The following is a 19,059-nucleotide window of genomic DNA, read 5'->3' as shown; positions in this document are numbered from 1 at the left end:
CGCTTTTATTAGCAAAAACCAACTTCCGCTCAGAAAAACTTGGAAAAAACACAGTTTTATGTTGGTTTAAGTGTGTTTTGGTATGAAAGTGGGTTAACTTTTTGCAAGGGAGTGACCTCAAAATCAATAGGGGTCATCTGCGAGTCATGATCATTGTAGTTTCATGATCCTAGCCATAAGCGTTCTTGAGTTATCATCCAGAAACCATTTTACTATTTCAGGTCACCGTGACCTTGACCTTGTGACCTGAAAATCAATAGGGGTCATCTTCGAGTCATGATCAATGTACCCATGAAGTTTCATGATCCTAGGCATAAGTGTTCTTGAGTTATCATCTGGAAACCATTTTACTATTTCGGGTCACTGCAACCTTGACCTAGTGACCTGAAAATCAATAGGGGTCATCTACGAGGCATAAGCACTCTTGAGTTATTATCCAGAAACCATCTCGTGGACGGACGGACCGACATGAGCAAAAGAATATACCCACTCTTCTTGAAAAGGGGGGGGGGGCGTAATGAGAAAACTGCCCCCCTCCAAGCAGCCATGTTATTCAACTGACCGGAACCATTTTTTAACTCAACTCTCGTATCAAGGACACAAATGTTTTGAGCAAATTTCATGAAAATTGGGCCAAAAATGTGACTTCTGTGTTCACATGTTTTCACTATATACATATAGAGAAAAAAAAACGCCCACTGGCGGCCATGTTTTTTCACCGATCCCGACCATTTTTAAACTCGTCAGAGATATCAATAAAACCAATGTTTCGACAAACTTTCATGATGATTAGGCAAAAATTGTGACTTCTAGAGTGTTTACAAGGTTCTCTATAGCCAAATAGGGAAAACTGCCACTATATACATATAGAGAAAAATGCCCCGCCCACTGCAGCCATGTTTTTTCACCGATCTCGACCATTTTCGAACTCGTACGAGACATCAATTGAACCAATGTTTTGACCAATTTTCATGATGATTGGGCAAAAATTGTGACTTCTAGAGTGTTTACAAGGTTTCTCTGAAGCCAAATAAGGAAACCTGCCCCGCCCACTGGCTGCCATGTTTTTCAACGGATCGGAACCACTTTTAAACTCAACCAAGATATCATTAAGACAAACATTTTGACAAAGTTACATGAAGATTGGGCATGAAATGTGAATTCTACAGTGTTTACAAGGTTTTTCTTTTTTTTGACCTAGTGACCTAGTTTTTGACCCGGCACAACCCAGTTTCAAACTCGGCCGAGATTTCATTGGGACAAAGCTTCTGACCAAGTTTCATGAAGATGGGACAAGAAATGTGGCCTCTAGAGTGTTTACGAGCAAATGTAAACGGAAAGACGGACATACAACGGACAAAGACCGGTCACAAAAGCTCACCTGAGCAATCAGGTGAGCTAAAAAAAAGACAATACCAAAGTAAAACCAACAGTTAATAATACATAACATAGAAGTAACATATATAAAGCCTATAATAAACGTACAAAAACACTTTTACTTTACCTTTATAGCAAGAACAAAAGATAATGACCAAATACCCTTAATAATTCACATTTCTTTAACTTAAATAAAAAAAAGACTCACAGAAAATGAAAAAAGAAACGTGACTGATTGCTTACAGAATACAAGTGTTGAAACACATTGAAAGAGTTAACAATGAAAGTCCCTGTTCAAATCGTTTGTTTGCAGAATTTTAATAATATTGTCGCTACTTTTGGAGTTGAGGCATCTTGTGGATGTGATGCCCTTTTTAGAGTTGACTTTAAAGTCGATGCACCTTTTGGTTTAGGGGTCACTTTCTTGGTTCTTGGGTTCGGGATTTGTTCATTCTATAAGAAATATTTTAACATATAAAATGAAAATGATTTATATCAAATTCCTTGAATATGATAATATCCATTTAATTTGTAATTTATAACATTCAATTCAATAGCACAGACAGAAAAAATTTCAAACAATAAAACTGATCCCAACAAAAAGTTAACCAACACAAAACTAGAGCTTTGTCACAGACGTGACGAATACCCCCACATGCCGCATTGACACAGAATATTTTGCATGTTGTCTTAAAACAAAGCGGATGCTATGCTCAATGTTTAAAACGCACTAAGTGACCTAGTTTGTGACCCAGCATGGCCCATGTTCGAACTTGACCTACACATCATCTAGATGATACAACTTCTGACCAAGTTCGGTGAAGCTGTGATGAAAACTACTTGAATTATTAAGAGGATACCATGCTAAATGTTTATAACGCACTAAGTGACCCTGTGACCTAGTTTTTAACCCAACATGACCCATATTCGAACTTGACCTAGAAATCATATAGAATCAACATCTGACCAAGTTTGGTGAAGATCGGATGAAAACTACTTGAATTAGAGAGCGGACACTGAATACGGACCGACCGACAGACCGACAGACAAGCTCACTCCTATATACCCACCTAAACTTCGTTTAATTTCATGGCAGAAAATTACTCAATTTCAAATGATTAAGGGGGTATAACCCTTGAAATACCAAGTTGATCCTTACATGATTGTGCGTGCACAACATAGTATGATGATACATATTTATTAATTGTTTCATGAAATTCCATGCAATAGAAACAGCTATGAACAAACAAATTTCAGTGCATTTCAATTTAGGAGGCATAACTCTAAAGCAACCAAGGCTGTCAAACATAATTTGAGTGTGCACCACACACGAGTCATACTTATTTTATATATCATGAGCTTCCAGGAGACGCAGCCAAAAATGTCAATTCAAAAAGGACATAACTCTGGAGTAACCAAGGCTATTTACACTTTACAGAATTTACATTTGCATCTTCGCAGTTTAATAAATTAAACATTTCTTATAAGTTCCATGCAATAGTTAATTAAAAACAGCTCCAGACATAGAAAAAAATAAAAAAAATCATTAATTTTTATCAATATACATAACTGGAGTTACGAGCTCGAACCAAATAATTGTATGCGTGCATCTCCGCAATATAGTTATTTAGAAGACAGATGGCCGTTAAATGGATAATGGCAAAACAATATCCCCCCAATGGCAATGGAGTAAAAAGGCCAGATATTTAAAGAAACAAACATGTACATACCTTTCGTTTTCTGTTTTGTTGTTTTGGAGATGACTTCTTGCGTTTTCCAGAGGTTTTGGGAAGAGCTGAGTCGGTAACAGTTACTGGGTCCAACAGAACAAACGATTGAAGACTCTGGATGAAAAACAACCGAACATAATGTATAACGAAGGCAATCATAGACAAGTTATGTCTCCCAGAATGGGCGGTTCACATATTTGACACACAAATGTACATGTAGCATGACAATATTAAACTGGCACTGCCCAATATTCATGCAGAAATTTTAAAATCAATTTTACACACTATTTGATATGCACAGTTATAAGTACACGGCTTTTCGATTAACCATTGTTCTGGTCCCAATTCGACGTTAATTTGTTAGAATGGTTCGGTAAAAACCAATTATGTGGATGTTAAGATGATAACAAGCAAATGCAATGAATTGAAATCCATTGCCGAATGGAAATATCCTTCAGGTTGTATCAAGAGAACAACTCTAAACTGACTCTGGAACCCATATATATCTAATTAAAAAAACTACAAAATACGCATTTGCTTTGAACTTCCACTCATTGATATTTTTCAGCTTATGACGTTTCAGTACATAAGTTGTGGTCATTCGAAAGTTTGGACAAGGACGCAGGAAACACATATGGCAGGGGTATTTCTATTGCTCCATCACCATTTTTGTTTAATGTTGATGCATAAAACATACACATAAATATCATTGTTCTGACCAATAGCTGCATTGTAATACAAATGATAACACAATGTACCTGCTGGTCAAGAAATCCACTTGTTTCACCCCTGTCTTTTGGTTAATCATCTTGCTTCTTGATGTTGTTGACCACACTTGCTCCCATGGGTCTAGTTCATCCTTTGTGTCTAAAATGACATGATTATTGTTTACGCCATGCTTTGAATGATAATTGGTGATTAATGTGATAATGTTAAGAGTAATGAACATGAAACATGGATAAATTATCAATTATCTTCACATTTATGGTTTTATGAATCAATCAGCAAGGCTTAAGTTTGTTTATTGAAAATAGCAAACCCTTTCAGTTGATATTTTATTATTAAATTTATACTTAGTTGATTTTTTTCCCAATTCTTAAGGAAACCAGTAATTTGTCTCCAAGACTTAATTCAAATTCTGTAAAAAAATAAACAAAACAAACAAATACATTGTTAAAACTGAGTCCCATTTGTCTGTTTTTTTTTAATTTGCAAAATACATGTCCGCTAAACAGAACGATAACTACCATCAATTATAGAACATATTGAAGCATCGGAATAAATGCCTTAATGGAAGTACATGTATGCATCACTATTTGTAAATTCTTTCACTACACTCCTGAATAAATGACAATTAAGCAGGGACTGAGGACCTACCTTCAAGGTGTAAGATTTCACAAAGGTGGTTCCCAGCTGCTTTCAGATGAAATTGTTGTCCCACAGTCGCATCTTCTTTTAGTTGCACCTTGGAATAACGGCTGTTGTTCCATCAGAGTCAAAGAGGACTAAACCGTATGACATCCTGGAAGGAAGATATGACTTATTCACAGTTTGTTTTTAAAGTTTATTTGTCGATTTAAACTGCAAAATGAATGCCCATTATTGAGGGGAATGACGGTCGTTTTAATACAATAATTATCAATTTTCTACATGTAAGTACTGTTGATTATTGTCAGTAAGCATCTAATAATGGGATACTCTTGCACATTTCATTCATAAATATTTTACTCCTACTTCTACTGCTACTAAGTTTTTCTCACACTCGTGAGTACAACATTTTGCAGAATATTTTAAACAACAAGCAAGATGGTTTAAAACTTGTATCCTTTATGGTCTATAAATTATATTAAAGTATGTGTCTTTAATAATAGCTTGATAATGATAATTTGTTGATTGCAAAGATTTGATAGATATTATTCAGACATCACGCTTTTGTATTTTATGTGTACCTTTCAAATATAAAAAGTTATATGCAAAATGTTTCAGCAGTTTGGACCAATATAATAGTCAATTAGAATCTTTATGAAAACTTTATTACCACCTGCCATCCAATGTGGAAATCAACTGCAGGAAATTAAATATGAAACAAGATTCTCTTTGTTACTGCAATTTCAACCTTAAACTAATATAAGAAATATAAAATATGAAGTGAGAACAAAATAAATCACTGGCCTTTAATAAGTTTTTTACCATATTTATGCAATATGGATGTCAAAATTTATTCTGTGTAAAATGTACCACTGTATTATCTCGATGTAATTTGAAGATTCATTTTACGTTGACAATATTGGTTTCAAAGAAGTTAGCCCAATTTACTCCGTGAATGTCAAATGAAAATAATAGTTGATGGAGGGTCAGTCTCTAGACCAATATTAATATGTGTTATAATAAGGTCAAATATCATGTTTTACAGGAGTGCAAAAACTGAAAACTGTTCTTTATACAAACAAATAAGCTCTTAGTTTTAAATGAATAGAAAATAGCATAAACACAAATACAAACTTGGAATTTCAAAAGGTGTAAGCCCTAATATCTTAGATACTTGCGATTAATAAGACAATTAAATGTTAAGATAAGATCGCCGTGGTGTAGTGGATATGGTGTCCGCCTAGCGATCGGGAGGTCACGGGTTCAATCCCCACTGTGGGGGCGTTCTTTAGGAAAACGGACTCGAGAGCGTTTCATATAAGCTTAGGCTTGTTATGCAATTGAGCTTAAATAAATAGGTTTAAAATAAATGTTGTATGCAATTCTGCACCAGTTTTGAGTATTTTAAAGCTTATGATTGCAATAACTAAAATAATATCATTGAGCTTTTTAACATAGCTTTCTGTAATATGTCATATATCTAATGTCATTGATATCATCTTCATGAGCAAAACTTTACGTTCAATTTAACCGACGGACAGATCAACGTGTGCAAAACAATATACCCCCTCTTCTTTGAAGCGCAGCATACATACAAATTTGATTTAATGATGTATTGCTTAAAATTTTCAAGGAAGAAAAATGATTATGAACATTACTGTTTTTTTTTTACAATATAAGTTTTATTTGATACACATGTACATAATTCTTTATATTTAATACCAGCATATTCTTCAATCAATGTATTATGACAAACAGGAAATTGTTTTGTTTTATACACTTAACATGTCTTATTAAAAATGCAGCCTTTTGAATTCCACCATCCATTTCAGCCTCTTTTTCAGAAATTAATTCAGCAGTTATTATGCTTATCAGTTTTAACATAAATAGCATGTTAAGTGTAAAATATATTCATTCAACTCAGTTTAATACGTCAATAACTCAACATTAACACTTATGTGTGTGTGTGTGTGTGTTTGTAGCTGATAATGTTGTCCCCCAAAGTGTGAAATGAGAGTTGTTTCCGATTAATGATAATTGGCATGGTGTGGTGAGGATGAGGAGTTGATGGAACCTTGACCAGAATCCACTTCTCCTTTAAGTTGTCACACAATACATGTACAACTAAGATCTATCAAGCAAATGAACATTTTCATCTTATGTTCTTTTGGCATGGTGTAGAGGTACTTAAAATTTAGAAACCATAATAAACTGTACAGCCATTTTATGGCACAATTATAAGTAGCATGATCTTAACATGTTTAAGCATTATTGCTGCTACATGATTTTGTTTTGTGAACTAATCCTTATATTGTATAAATTGTATGTCTTCAAAAAGAGGGTCAACTTCTATTTTCTTGCAGGACCCAACCTAAAAAAATATATGTTAACATCAATGTTTAATGAACAAATGGCAAGAATTCAGAATAAATAATATTTTATGATTTAAAATACCGACAAATATTTCAAAGGTTCAGAATGATGGTCAAATTAAAAAGCATATAGTTATTTACAAATATCATAAATCCATGTACACAATTTAATTTTCATACAAAACTTAGAGTAAACATACTTCAATAAGAAACTTTTTAAATAGTGGAGAAACTCTATTGTTAAAAATATAACAGTTTGTGCTCAAATTTGTATTGTGATGGCCATGCATAGAAGATTTCTATCCTGACCAAGAATATCTTTTCTGATGCTCCTGTTGGACTTAATATCTGACCCATTCCCAAATCAAAATATGATTTCCAATTACCCCGGTAAGTTAAATTTCCCAATCTTCAAAATACATTTGTATTAACAGCAATTATCTTCTTAAATACATTCTCTTTCTGGTTGTAAAATTTGTTCTGTGAAGACTGATAGAAGAAACTGTTTTATCATACATGCCATAATTGTTCAGACCAATTCCGGGACATTGAGTTAAATTGTCTGGGTCTTTTGCCGATTCCGGGACATGTATAAAATGTAGCGATATTTATAGACGTTTGTTTTTTTTCGCATCGTTAATTGCAAAAGTTCGAAAGCCTATCCGAAATACACTTGATCTATTAACGTCAAATTAAACATTACTACTTCCGTTACTAGATACAAGCCACGTGTTTTCAGTGTAAGCGTTCTAAACATAGATGGTGACATCACTGCATTATTGTTATTAAGACCGGTGTGTAACGCGTAGTTGTTGATACGCCTTTATTCATTTATAACATTTATATAATAAAAAATACAACAATACAGTACCGTTAGATCGTCAACTCAAATCAATTCATAATACATACAACCAATCACAATAAAACTGCCTTTGCCCTTATGCAGCGGGAAATAATGACTTAGTAGATTAAAGTCAATTAACAACCACATTAAACAATGCCGCCTTTTCTGTTTGACCACGAACGTGAGACAATCGATATGATAACAGGACCCCTGTTAATTGATCGATTTTGACACGTAGCGTAGTCTGCCTATTCGTGCAGGCATTGTCATGGAGACGCTGCAGATATACACAGATTCCAGGTGCAGTTAAGCCTAAGATATTAGGTACATGTATATATGGATTTTGTAAATTCCGGGACATTTGACAGATTTCCGGGACAGCGGGACAAGTTCTTCATTTCCCGGACTGTCCCGGACAATCCGGGATGTATGGCATGTATGGTTTTATTTACTTTCAGAACTTCAAGCACACAAACCTAAGACACGCAGACAATGTTTTATTTAATCTGGTGCATTTTAAAAAATAAAAAAAAGCTTAAACACTATTATCATTCTAAATGTGCACATTATTCCCAAAATACCATTTTTGCTTAATCGTTTTCCCAAATTGATGGATCTCATGACTTAATTTTGTTTAATTATTATTGGGTCAGGTACCTATTCCCAAAATACCTACAAAAAGGCCTGAGTACATGTATTATTCCACATCCAATTAGGTACATTCAGAAACTTTTTAGGCAAACTGAAAGTTTAAAAATAAATTGCATTTTGTAGCTATAGAATATAATAGACTTTATTAATTACACAATTAAAACCTTATTTCACATTGAGTAGACCTGGGCAGCGTTGTGGAACTGTAGTTGTTTGTTTTTTAATACAATTAAATAGGGTCAATTGGTGAATTGAAAAATGGTTAAATCACATTTATATTAATTTCAATACTGTTTTCCTTGTAACAGTTAAATATGATAAACAAATACACCATGTAACTGTCAACAATTTTATTTGTTTCATCTATTCATACGTATATAATTAAATTATCGGATGTCAATTTTAATTTTTAATAACTAATTTAGACTAATTAAAACAAAATTGCACTTTCCTTGAACATTATTTCATTGTTAATAATATAATAAGCAAATGTAATCAAAACTTATAATAACTTTGCCATAAATTTGTTGATTTTTTAAACATATTATACGCTGGGTAGCTAAAACATATAAACATATCAAACAAACAAAAATGCTTTCAATAAAAGTAAAACTGATGCAAACAGACACAATTTTATTCAGCACAGAACAATATCTAAAGATTTAAGACGAAAAGCAAAATACCGCTATAGAGTCAAAGAAGGAGCACGGTTAAACAATATAGCTAAAACACAGCCTAAACAATTTTGGAAAAATATTAAAAAATGTCAAAAACAACATATGAGCATTTCTGACAACATCAATATAGAAAACATGTTTGAACATATCAATAATTTATATAGTAATGATATAAACGACATGCCCAATGAAAACATTGACAATATCCACCACAACACTAGCAACAGCAAAACAAATGATTTTCTTGACTCCCTGATCACAGAAAATGAAATACAACAAGCATTATCAACACAACACAATGGAAAATCAAGCGGGCCAGATCAGATACCAGTGAAATAATCAAAGCTTCATACACCATCGTAAAACCGCATCCGACACATATATTCAATAACATATTTGAAAGTGGAAATTACCCGAAAGATTGGGGATTAGGTTACATTACACCAATTTATAAAAGTGGTGACCCAAATCAAGGAGAAAACTATCACGGAATAACCCTTAATAATATTATATCAAAGATTTATTCACAAGTGTTATTAAACTGATTAACGAATGGTGCAAATCGAACAAATCAATACCTGAATTCCAATATGGATATCAAAAAGGCAAAAGTACTGTAGATTGTATTTTTATACTTCACAGTCTAATAAATAAAGTACTAAATAGACCCTTTTTTACAATAGGCCAAAATTGATAAGAGCCCAAAGTCACGTGACTCGCAGAACTCCAAAACGAGGCTGAACGTGTATAAATTTCCAATACTCCCGTGCAACGCAGTATCTGATTTCAGCCTTTCACTCTTTTGAACATTCGGCAATGTAACCACTTAGAAAACACAATATGACATTGTCAGAATTAGTTATATGTAATTCAAATTATAAGTGTCAATACATTAAACAAATTGTCTTGAATAATTTAATAAAGTACTTGTTTTTCTCCATTTTTTCACACATTTAACATGCTTTGTTAGAGCTTTTTTATCGCGCTGTTTGAAAAAAGATCTATCTTGTTTATTGATACATCTGTGGTTAAGCTGCCCCTGTGTTCCGGATAAACCAATTATCTCCTTATGATCAGATACTGTGCTGACAAATACTAAATAACAGCATGGTGTCATAAACCACCCGTGGTAGATGCCTGGTAATTGAACACCATGTATGGTACCCCAATGTCTTATCGTGGTATTAGTATTACGTAGTCATTTCTAAGACTCATGTAACGCCAAATACTCAAACTAAATACTGTATAGATATTAGCCAGTTTTAATCATAATAATACAGTGAATGCTGGACATTCGTCCTAGCCTATTTTTCACACAGATGAACATTCGTCCCCATGTTTTTCACAACCTGGACATTCGTGCCTTCGTTATTTTGACAATGCACATTATGCATATAATGGTTCCTAACTAATTTTGACAGCCTGGACATTCGTTCCTTCATTATTTGGACAGCCCGGAGATTCGTACCTGAATAATTGCTACCCCGGTCATTATTATCACATTTTATCAAAACTAGTGACCTCAAAATCGATAGGGGTCATCTGCGAGTGATGATCAATGTACCTATGAAGTGTCATGATCCTAGGCAAAAGCGTTCTTGAGTTATTATCCAAAAACCATTTTACTATTTCGGGTCACCATGACCTTGACCTTTGACCTAGTGACCTCAAAATCAATAGGGGTCATCTGGGAGTCATGATCAATGTACCTATGAAGTTTCATGATCGTAGCCATTAGCGTTCTTGAGTTATCATTCGGAAACCATTTTACTATTTCAGGTCACCGTGACCTTGACCTTTGATATAGTGACCTGAAAATGTATAGGGGTCAACTGCGAGTCATGATCAATCTACCTATCAAGTTTCATGATCCTAGGCATAATCGTTCTTGAGTTATCATCCGGAAACCATTTTACTATTTCAGGTCAACACGACCTTGACCTTTGACCTAGTGACCTGAAAATCAATAGGGGTCATCTGCAAGTCATGATCATTGTACCTATGAAGTTTCATGATCCTAGGCATAAGCGATCTTGCTTTATCATCCAGAAACCCTTTTACTATTTAAGGTCAGCGTGACCTTGACCTTTGACCTAGTGACCTGAAAATCTATAGGGGTCATCTTCGAGTCATGATCAATGTACCTATGAAGTTTCATGACCCTAGGCATAAGCATTCTTGAGTTATCATCCAGAAACCATTTAACTATTTCGGTCACCGTGACCTTGACCTTTGACCTAGTGACCTGAAAATCAATAGGGGTTATATGCGAGTCCTGATCAATCTACCTATCAAGTTTCATGATCCTAGGCCTAAGCGTTCTTGAGTTATCATCCGGAATCCTTTTTACTATTTCGGGTCAATGTGACCTTGACCTTTGACCTAGTGACCTGAAAATCAATAGGGATCATCTGCGAGTCATGATCAATCTACCTATCAAGTTTCATGATCCTAGGCCTAAGGGTTCTTGAGTTACATGTATCATCCGGAAACCATTTTACTATTTTGGGTCACCGTGACCTTGACCTTTGACCTAGTGACCTCAAAATCAATAGGGGTCATCTGCGAGTCATGATCAATGTACCTATGAAGTTTCATGATCCTAGGCCCAAGCGTTCTTGAGTTATCGTCTTACCGACAGACCGACCGACCGACATGAGCAAAGCTATATACCCCCTCTTCTTCGAAGGGGGGCATAATTATCTAAGATTAAAGTATAACAGGGGCCATAATTTTGTCAAAATGCCAGTCAGAGTTACATAACTTTGCCTGCACAGTCCCCTTATGATAGTTTGTACCGGTAAGTGTTGCAAGTATCAAAGCAATAGCGTTGATACTTTAGGAATAAAGTGAACCTAAACACAAAACTTAACCAAAATTTGCATTTTCTAAGTTTAAAAAAGGGAACGTAATTCTTAGAAAATGCTTGATACAAATGTCTGCTCCAGACCTGTTTACCCTACCGATTGCTTCTCAGTAGTATGGAGGGCATCTCTCAGTAGTTTTGGGCTGTTGTCAGTAGTTTTAACCTTTTCAATCATTTTGAGCATTAAAACACCATGACTGGGTCACATATCAGTTTAACGGTACATAAAGTATTAGATGAATTTACTTGCTAATAATTAAATCTGTTAAGTGATTTTATTTGCTTTTATTTGTGACAGCCTTTGCCATTTGGATTGGGAAAAATGGCGCGATAAACCATGAAATTGGAAAAAATAGCGTGATAAACCATGAAATTGGGAAACATTAAGCATTATATTAAATATGATTATAAGTAACAGAATTAAAATTGTTTTTAAGTGCATGTTTGACAGCATTTTTATATTATAAAGTGCTGCTTTAATGTCTTCTTACAATGAAGACAATATTTAATTAATATCCATCCGCATGCATATTAAACTTACAATAATCTATAGATTCTTAAATACACCATTTGATCTTAAGCTCTTTAAGAGTAGCTATTAATTTAATTCAGTCTTTTTTAAAATTAAATATCATAAGAGGAAAACATAAACAAATATTGACAAACACCCTTTAGTGTTCTTGTTGTGTTAATAATGTATTAAATGGAGTTAAAATAATATATTTTATTTGTTTACCTTTCAATATCTTGCACTTGACAACCTCAGTTCAATGCTATTTCATTAAACTGTACAGTGTAACAAACATAATAAAGCAGAATATGCATATGAATCTGAGTATACACAGATCCACTAACATATAAATCAAATCATGTTTGTCTCTTTCCTTTTGCGAACGATACTCATTATAATAAATGCTTTTACTTTGTGAGTAGACTGAACTACAATTTTCAAACACTTGTTTCCGTGACGCACATTCACAGTGCATATTTCTGATAAATATTTTATTTTTATTTGTATCTCAAACGTAGTATTTTGCGTGAATTTACACACGCATTACATTATTCCCTAATGACCATATGATATCCGTTGTTAATTTGAATGGTATTTATTAGTTTCGCTGTTAATTGCAATTTCTCGTCTGCTTGCCGCCATCTTGGACGTGAGTAAAAACAGGCGTGCTCAATCCGGATACATCGACTATCGTCGGTATTCTCCGCAATAGAGAGAGAGATGTGTATACTGGATAGCAACGTAAAATCGTATATTTTCGGCTCAATTTGCAAACCAATACGCAAGTCAGTTGTTGTTCGGTGACGACTCGACAAGCTCGATCAGCACTCGTTCCCCGGGAGACTTGAATTTTAACGTTTCTTACTACGCAAGCGCCAAAATGATTATGATTGATAAATTAACCGCAAAGACCGAAAATAAGCGAAAGTACGATTAAAAACTGAAATTTGACCTTTTTGAACGATGGATCCGTAGTTTTTCAGTACAAATCCGTAGTGCGTAGTTTAGCCAAATAATCCGTAGTAACTACGGCGAATCCGTAGAAGTAAACAGGTCTGCTGCTCTTGTCTATAGATTGTGGTCATGTTAGTAATGTGTTCATGTTAGTAAAGAAGTATGCAAAATATGAAAGCAATATGTTACGGGACATAGAAAACATTTGAGGTGGTACGCAAACTTATAAAGATTTATCAATAATTTGCATATTCTAAGTGGAAAAAGGGTCATACATTTTACAAAATGCTTGTTACAGTTATCTGCTCCTGTTTATAGATTGGGTTCATGTTGGTTAAGAAGTAAGTAAAATATGAAAGCAATATGTCAAGCGACATAGAAAATATTAGAGGTGGTACGCAAACTTTAACATAGATTTATCAATAAGATGCATATTCTTAGTGAACAAATTGCCACAATTCTTACAAAATGCTTGATACAGTTGTCTGCTCTTGTTAATAGGTTGGGATCATGTTGGTAAAAGTATGCAAAATATAAAAGCAATAATTTTCAAGGGACATAGGAAATATTTGAGGTGGTAGACAAACTAACATTACAACGCTTACGGGAACGCCGATGCCGGGTTGAGTAGGATAACTCCACTATATATATATATTTAATTATAATAGTAGAGCTTAAAATGGATGAGAAATGTAATTCATTTCTAGCCAAACTTTTTTCCCTTACATTATAAACAAATGGTAACAGCTCTAGTGGTCATATCCAGTAAATTTGGACTGATAACTAGTGTACAAATAAAGTAGACCCTAATTGATTAACAATTATATTTTAATACCTGAGCATATTATTAAATACAGTGGCTAGTCGTACGGCCAAGTAAAACTAGCCAATAGGCTAGCCGTACGTACATTTCATATAGGGACTGTCTAGTCGTACAGCTGTTATAACAAAAAAATATACAGATTATTTATTGATCTATGTGCAGATTATCTATTTAACGCGTCATTAGAAAACACACACATGCATGTACTTAAAATTGTGTGCTACCACACAGGCTGAATAGATGATGATTGTTTTTCGCTACATGAACGTTCTGCAAGATAATCAGTACATTTGTTTTAGGTATGGACATGTAAATTTATTTCACAGTTATGGAGTACAGTACAGGCACCGTGTACTTAAACAAAAACGCCTGTCCGCTGTGTTCACTTTTCCCGATTGGTGACATTTTGTGGGGTGTGTGTGTGGGGGGGGGGTCAGTACAAAAGGCCTTAAAAGAAAACCGCAGAATGCGTCTTTGTTATATTACCGAAACAAGCACCGAAAATCCAATATCCTATATGTGTATTCGAAACACAAACTTCATATAAGCACATGTCTTCTGTCAAAACAATCGTTGTACATGTCATTTAAAATATCGAAGTAATTCTCGTTTATGATATCGAAAACTGGGACTGGCTTTAAACATTTACAATTACGATATTTATTTTCATAAGATTTTCTGAAAACAAATGAGAACCAAACAAACGTACACAGACAACACAAAATATAAATAATAATGACAATTTTATTTTTTTTTAAAGTTGGTTTATTTTCAAAATATCGCTTTATTTTTTTCGCGATTTCCAGAAAATGCCTTATAAATGTTGAATAAAATCTAAATATATCTGAGGCTGTTCATTGGTCGTTGTCCAAGAATATTCATGAACTGTACACGGCACTTTATGTACAATGCCAATTCTAAATCATTTGCGAGAAACCCCGATACTTAAATGGAAATTCGCAACAAAGCTTTTACAATGTTGTCTGCTCTTTGCAGTTTTGTGTGTAAATATAAATACACCCATGCCTATTTTTGCGCGCTTTTTGTGAAGACAAAAACTGGACACAAAAATCTCATGGGCAGCCGCATATAGATGTATTTATTTGTGGCTAAAATTTGTAACAGAACACGAACTGTACACTATCTCGCGCACACCACATTAAGTTATTTACGCATGTTGGCCCAATTGGATGCCTATTTCATCAAGTCTTTAAATAGAATCATATGCTGAAATTCATTTGATACTTTTCAAAATTGCCAACGTTTGTGTTGTTGACATTCTTGTCAACATTATCGTCTATATTACACACCCATATTAAATTTGCTTTTAAAAATGGAAATTGGGCATATATGGGATTATCGAGTAATGAAAAAAGATGGGAGAAGTTGCATGTATGCGATTGAAACAGTTGACATGTATGTATCGGGGAATCAAGAGACTCGGGATACTATATACGATTACTACAATCAGTTATGAGTTCTGCATGGCTTCAAACTGTGAATTGCATAATCAAACACGCAATTATCACTCTTCTGCGTGCGGTTTCATACAGCTTGGTGCGAACACAGTTTTCTTTTATACGCAGCGTTTAAAGAGACAGAAAACACTGTCATGAGCATGGGTGTGAAATACATTATTCATTATCACTTTAAAATAATAAAAGGGATCAAAACAATACTTTTATGTTCAATAATTATTTTTAGCGGACACAATGGACACCCCGGTAGATATTATGGGTCTGCGGTGATTCGCGGTGTTCGCCTTATCGAAAACAGCCCCCGCGACATTTGATCTGAACACCTATTGTGGGGTTCATATTGGTAAGCGAACACAGTGAAATGAACACCGTGTTGAGTGGCGTTTGTTTAAGTACACGGTGCCTGTACAGTATATAAATACACATTATACATGCACATATCACAGGGGTTTTCAGCCTTATATAACAGGGGCCTATAAAAGGCCCTTTCCCAAATGAAAATTTCTTGAAAATCATGCAGTTTCCCCCAAAATCCTAACTTACATGTACATCAGCTTTTTCATTTCCAAAAGCAGTAATTTTAGAGAGAATTCTTCCCTAAATGAGCAATTTCTTCCCAAAATCCATAGGCTAGGGCCTCTTCCCGATGAAGCGAGGAAAACCACTGTATCAAATGCATACATTAAATATGTAGAAAATAATCTTAACTAAGTCAATGAAAATTGCGACATCAAAATCAGAAAAGTTTATAACAAAACAAATAAAAGGAAAATTGATGTGAAAAGACGCTGATTAGACAGTGTGAATACACAGGCTTATCCGTGTCTTCGTTTTTTGCATGTATGACACATGAGGTTGCTCATATCTTAAATCATGTAACTGAAAAGAACCACTAAGCGCGATGAGCAAGAAATTATACAAACTTCACTTGATTACCCGCCAGTCGTTTATACATCTACGCACTTTATTGATCATGTTGAAAATGATTATCCGTTCTACCTTCTATATGTGTTGACGATACTTGAAATATGCTATCTATATTGTATAATCAAGAAAAGATTTGTAATTCAACGCTACTTGAAATATGTATGAAACCATCTTTTAATCAATTGTCTTACAGTCTAAACGAAAATTAAATTATTTGTGTAATTCAATTTCTAAGACCTCCCTTTGACAGCTGCCGTCATTGAATTTCATAATATCAATGTTGCAACTCTTTAAAACATTTTTCATTCCTTACTTAGGAATGTGGACTAATTAAAGAATCAAATTAGAAACCGTATTCATGAAAGGAAGCTGAAACAGATGAGGAATTTGTGTACTTTTATGAGCTTAAACAATCTTATTACTGATTAACAGCACCCAATGACAATTCTATACTTTATTAAGAAGTACGGCTAAACAGTCTCTAAAGGAAAGGCTATACGTACAGAGCCATACAACTAGCCAATAGGCTGGCTGTTCGGGGCCATACGGCTAGCCTATTGGCTAGTTGTACAAACATCCCTAATTATGTATACCAGTAATAATTTTATAGTACCATATGTATATGGTATGTATTTTCGAGTCTTCGTAACTTGCATTAGACAATTACTACAAAAATGAAAAACAAGTAATGAGTTTGTCAGAAACACAATGCCCCCTACTGCGCCGCTTCAAAGCCATATATTTGACCTTTGACCTTGAAGGAAACCCTGACATAGACCTTTCACCACTCAAAATGTGCAGCTCCATGAGATATACGTATGCATGCCAAATATCAAGTTGCTATCTTCAATATTGCAAAATTTATGGGCAATGTTAAAGTTTTGGAACGGACGGAGAGACTGACTGACTGACAGTTCAAAGTACTGCTATATGCCACTTCCACCCTCCCGGGAGCATAAAAACAACGCAAGTAATACAATTTATCAAAAACGCAAAACATACAAGGGATATTAAATATTAATAAACTTACCATTTGTGTTGTTCAATTGTGTATAGTAAATCCTTGTTGATGGCAATTTCTTTATTTTCTTTAATACACAATTATATATACACTCCAATTGTTCGTTGGCTATAAATCAGCAAATGTTCAGGCCTTGCTTTCAGTGTCATAAAACAAAAGGAAAAAAAATGCTGCATTAAATAGCTTCAGCTTTATGGCTGGTCTCGAGACATGTCTTTGTGTCAGTGCAGACTTCATTTTGTATTTGTAGCACCTTGAATCTTAATATTCTGTAATGAAGTATGAAATACATGAAATCAAATTAGACTTTTTGCTCTCGAACAATTATTATAAGTTATATAAAGTATGAATAATATCAAGAAGGAACATTATAATTGTCATGCAAAACTGTTCAGGGCTCAATGTTCAACTGATAACTAACTTTACTTGCCAGCCAAATACTTTGAAAATCTATTTGCCCGGAACTGCCTGACCAGACGACTAGGTTTTTAAATAACTTGCCGGCACCCAAACGTAATAGGACAACCATTGATGTTGAGCCCTGCTGAAGTTAAGAAAATATATAGTTTAGATAAAAAACTTGTTAGAAAGCCATATATTGTTCGTTGATCATTGGCATATATCAGACGGGGTAATCACGTGACAGACAAGATGGCGACGTCCATGCAGAGGCAGGTGTTTTTCGTCGTTTGGTACCCTTTATTACTTGTTATTATTTTTTATTCAGCTCACTTTCCAGCCATATTAGGAAGAAAGTTACTGGCTTTTATTTCATAGTAATATTCATTCTATATCTCAACTTTACTTGATGCAAAATTTCTAAGCGGATGACCTAATAAGGGCTCCAGTAAGAAAATTTGCGGGGAGTAGTCGAGATATAAAGCAAATTCAAATACAAAATAAACATCTTCGTTTGTTGTTTTGTTTGTTATTTCTTTGTTATTAGATACTACTACTACTACTAATAATAATAACACATTAATTTAAGTTACTTTATGTTCTGAATATGAACATAAAACTTGTGCATAAGTGAATATAAGTCTAAGAATAAAGAGGTCTGTTGAGACTTGCTTATTTCAATTTTTTTCGCATGTCTGAGTTTTAACTGAAATACAAAATATGTAGTTAAGTGTAGGACACTTTAAATTTCTTCAAATACACAATTATTTTTCCGATATTCTCCATATAACTATTAATATTATCTCCTTTAACATTAAAACAATATCTTAATGCATGTACAATCGTATCGCCGTTGAGCAATGACAATCACTGAACGAACCTTAGCATTCAAATTGCACGCTTTGTAGAAACAATCATGTGCTTATCGTCATAAGCTGTGTGTGCAACATCATTGGTTTTGTGTTGACATAAATGATGTTGATTTTTTTACTGCACAAATGTATTATTCAAAGTGAGTGACTAGGTGTCACTAAATGCGTGTTACTGGGGATTTACAAGTC

General features: G+C 34.2%; 1 long non-coding RNA gene across 1 annotated transcript; it reads right to left on the bottom strand.

The window, feature by feature from the left end:
* Positions 1–116: 116 nt before the first annotated feature.
* LOC127836414 (uncharacterized) lies at positions 117–18,095 on the bottom strand. The gene is made up of 5 exons (XR_008028758.1): positions 17,609–18,095; positions 4,485–4,629; positions 3,866–3,974; positions 3,108–3,221; positions 117–1,830 (listed from the first exon to the last, which is right to left on the bottom strand). It is a non-coding gene; the product is annotated as an uncharacterized LOC127836414 (long non-coding RNA).
* Between the last annotated feature and the right edge of the window lie 964 nt (positions 18,096–19,059).

Source organism: Dreissena polymorpha, chromosome 6 (genome assembly GCF_020536995.1).
Source record: "Dreissena polymorpha isolate Duluth1 chromosome 6, UMN_Dpol_1.0, whole genome shotgun sequence".
Classification (NCBI taxonomy): Eukaryota; Metazoa; Mollusca; class Bivalvia; order Myida; family Dreissenidae; genus Dreissena; species Dreissena polymorpha.
This window is presented reverse-complemented; position numbering and strand designations above follow the sequence as displayed.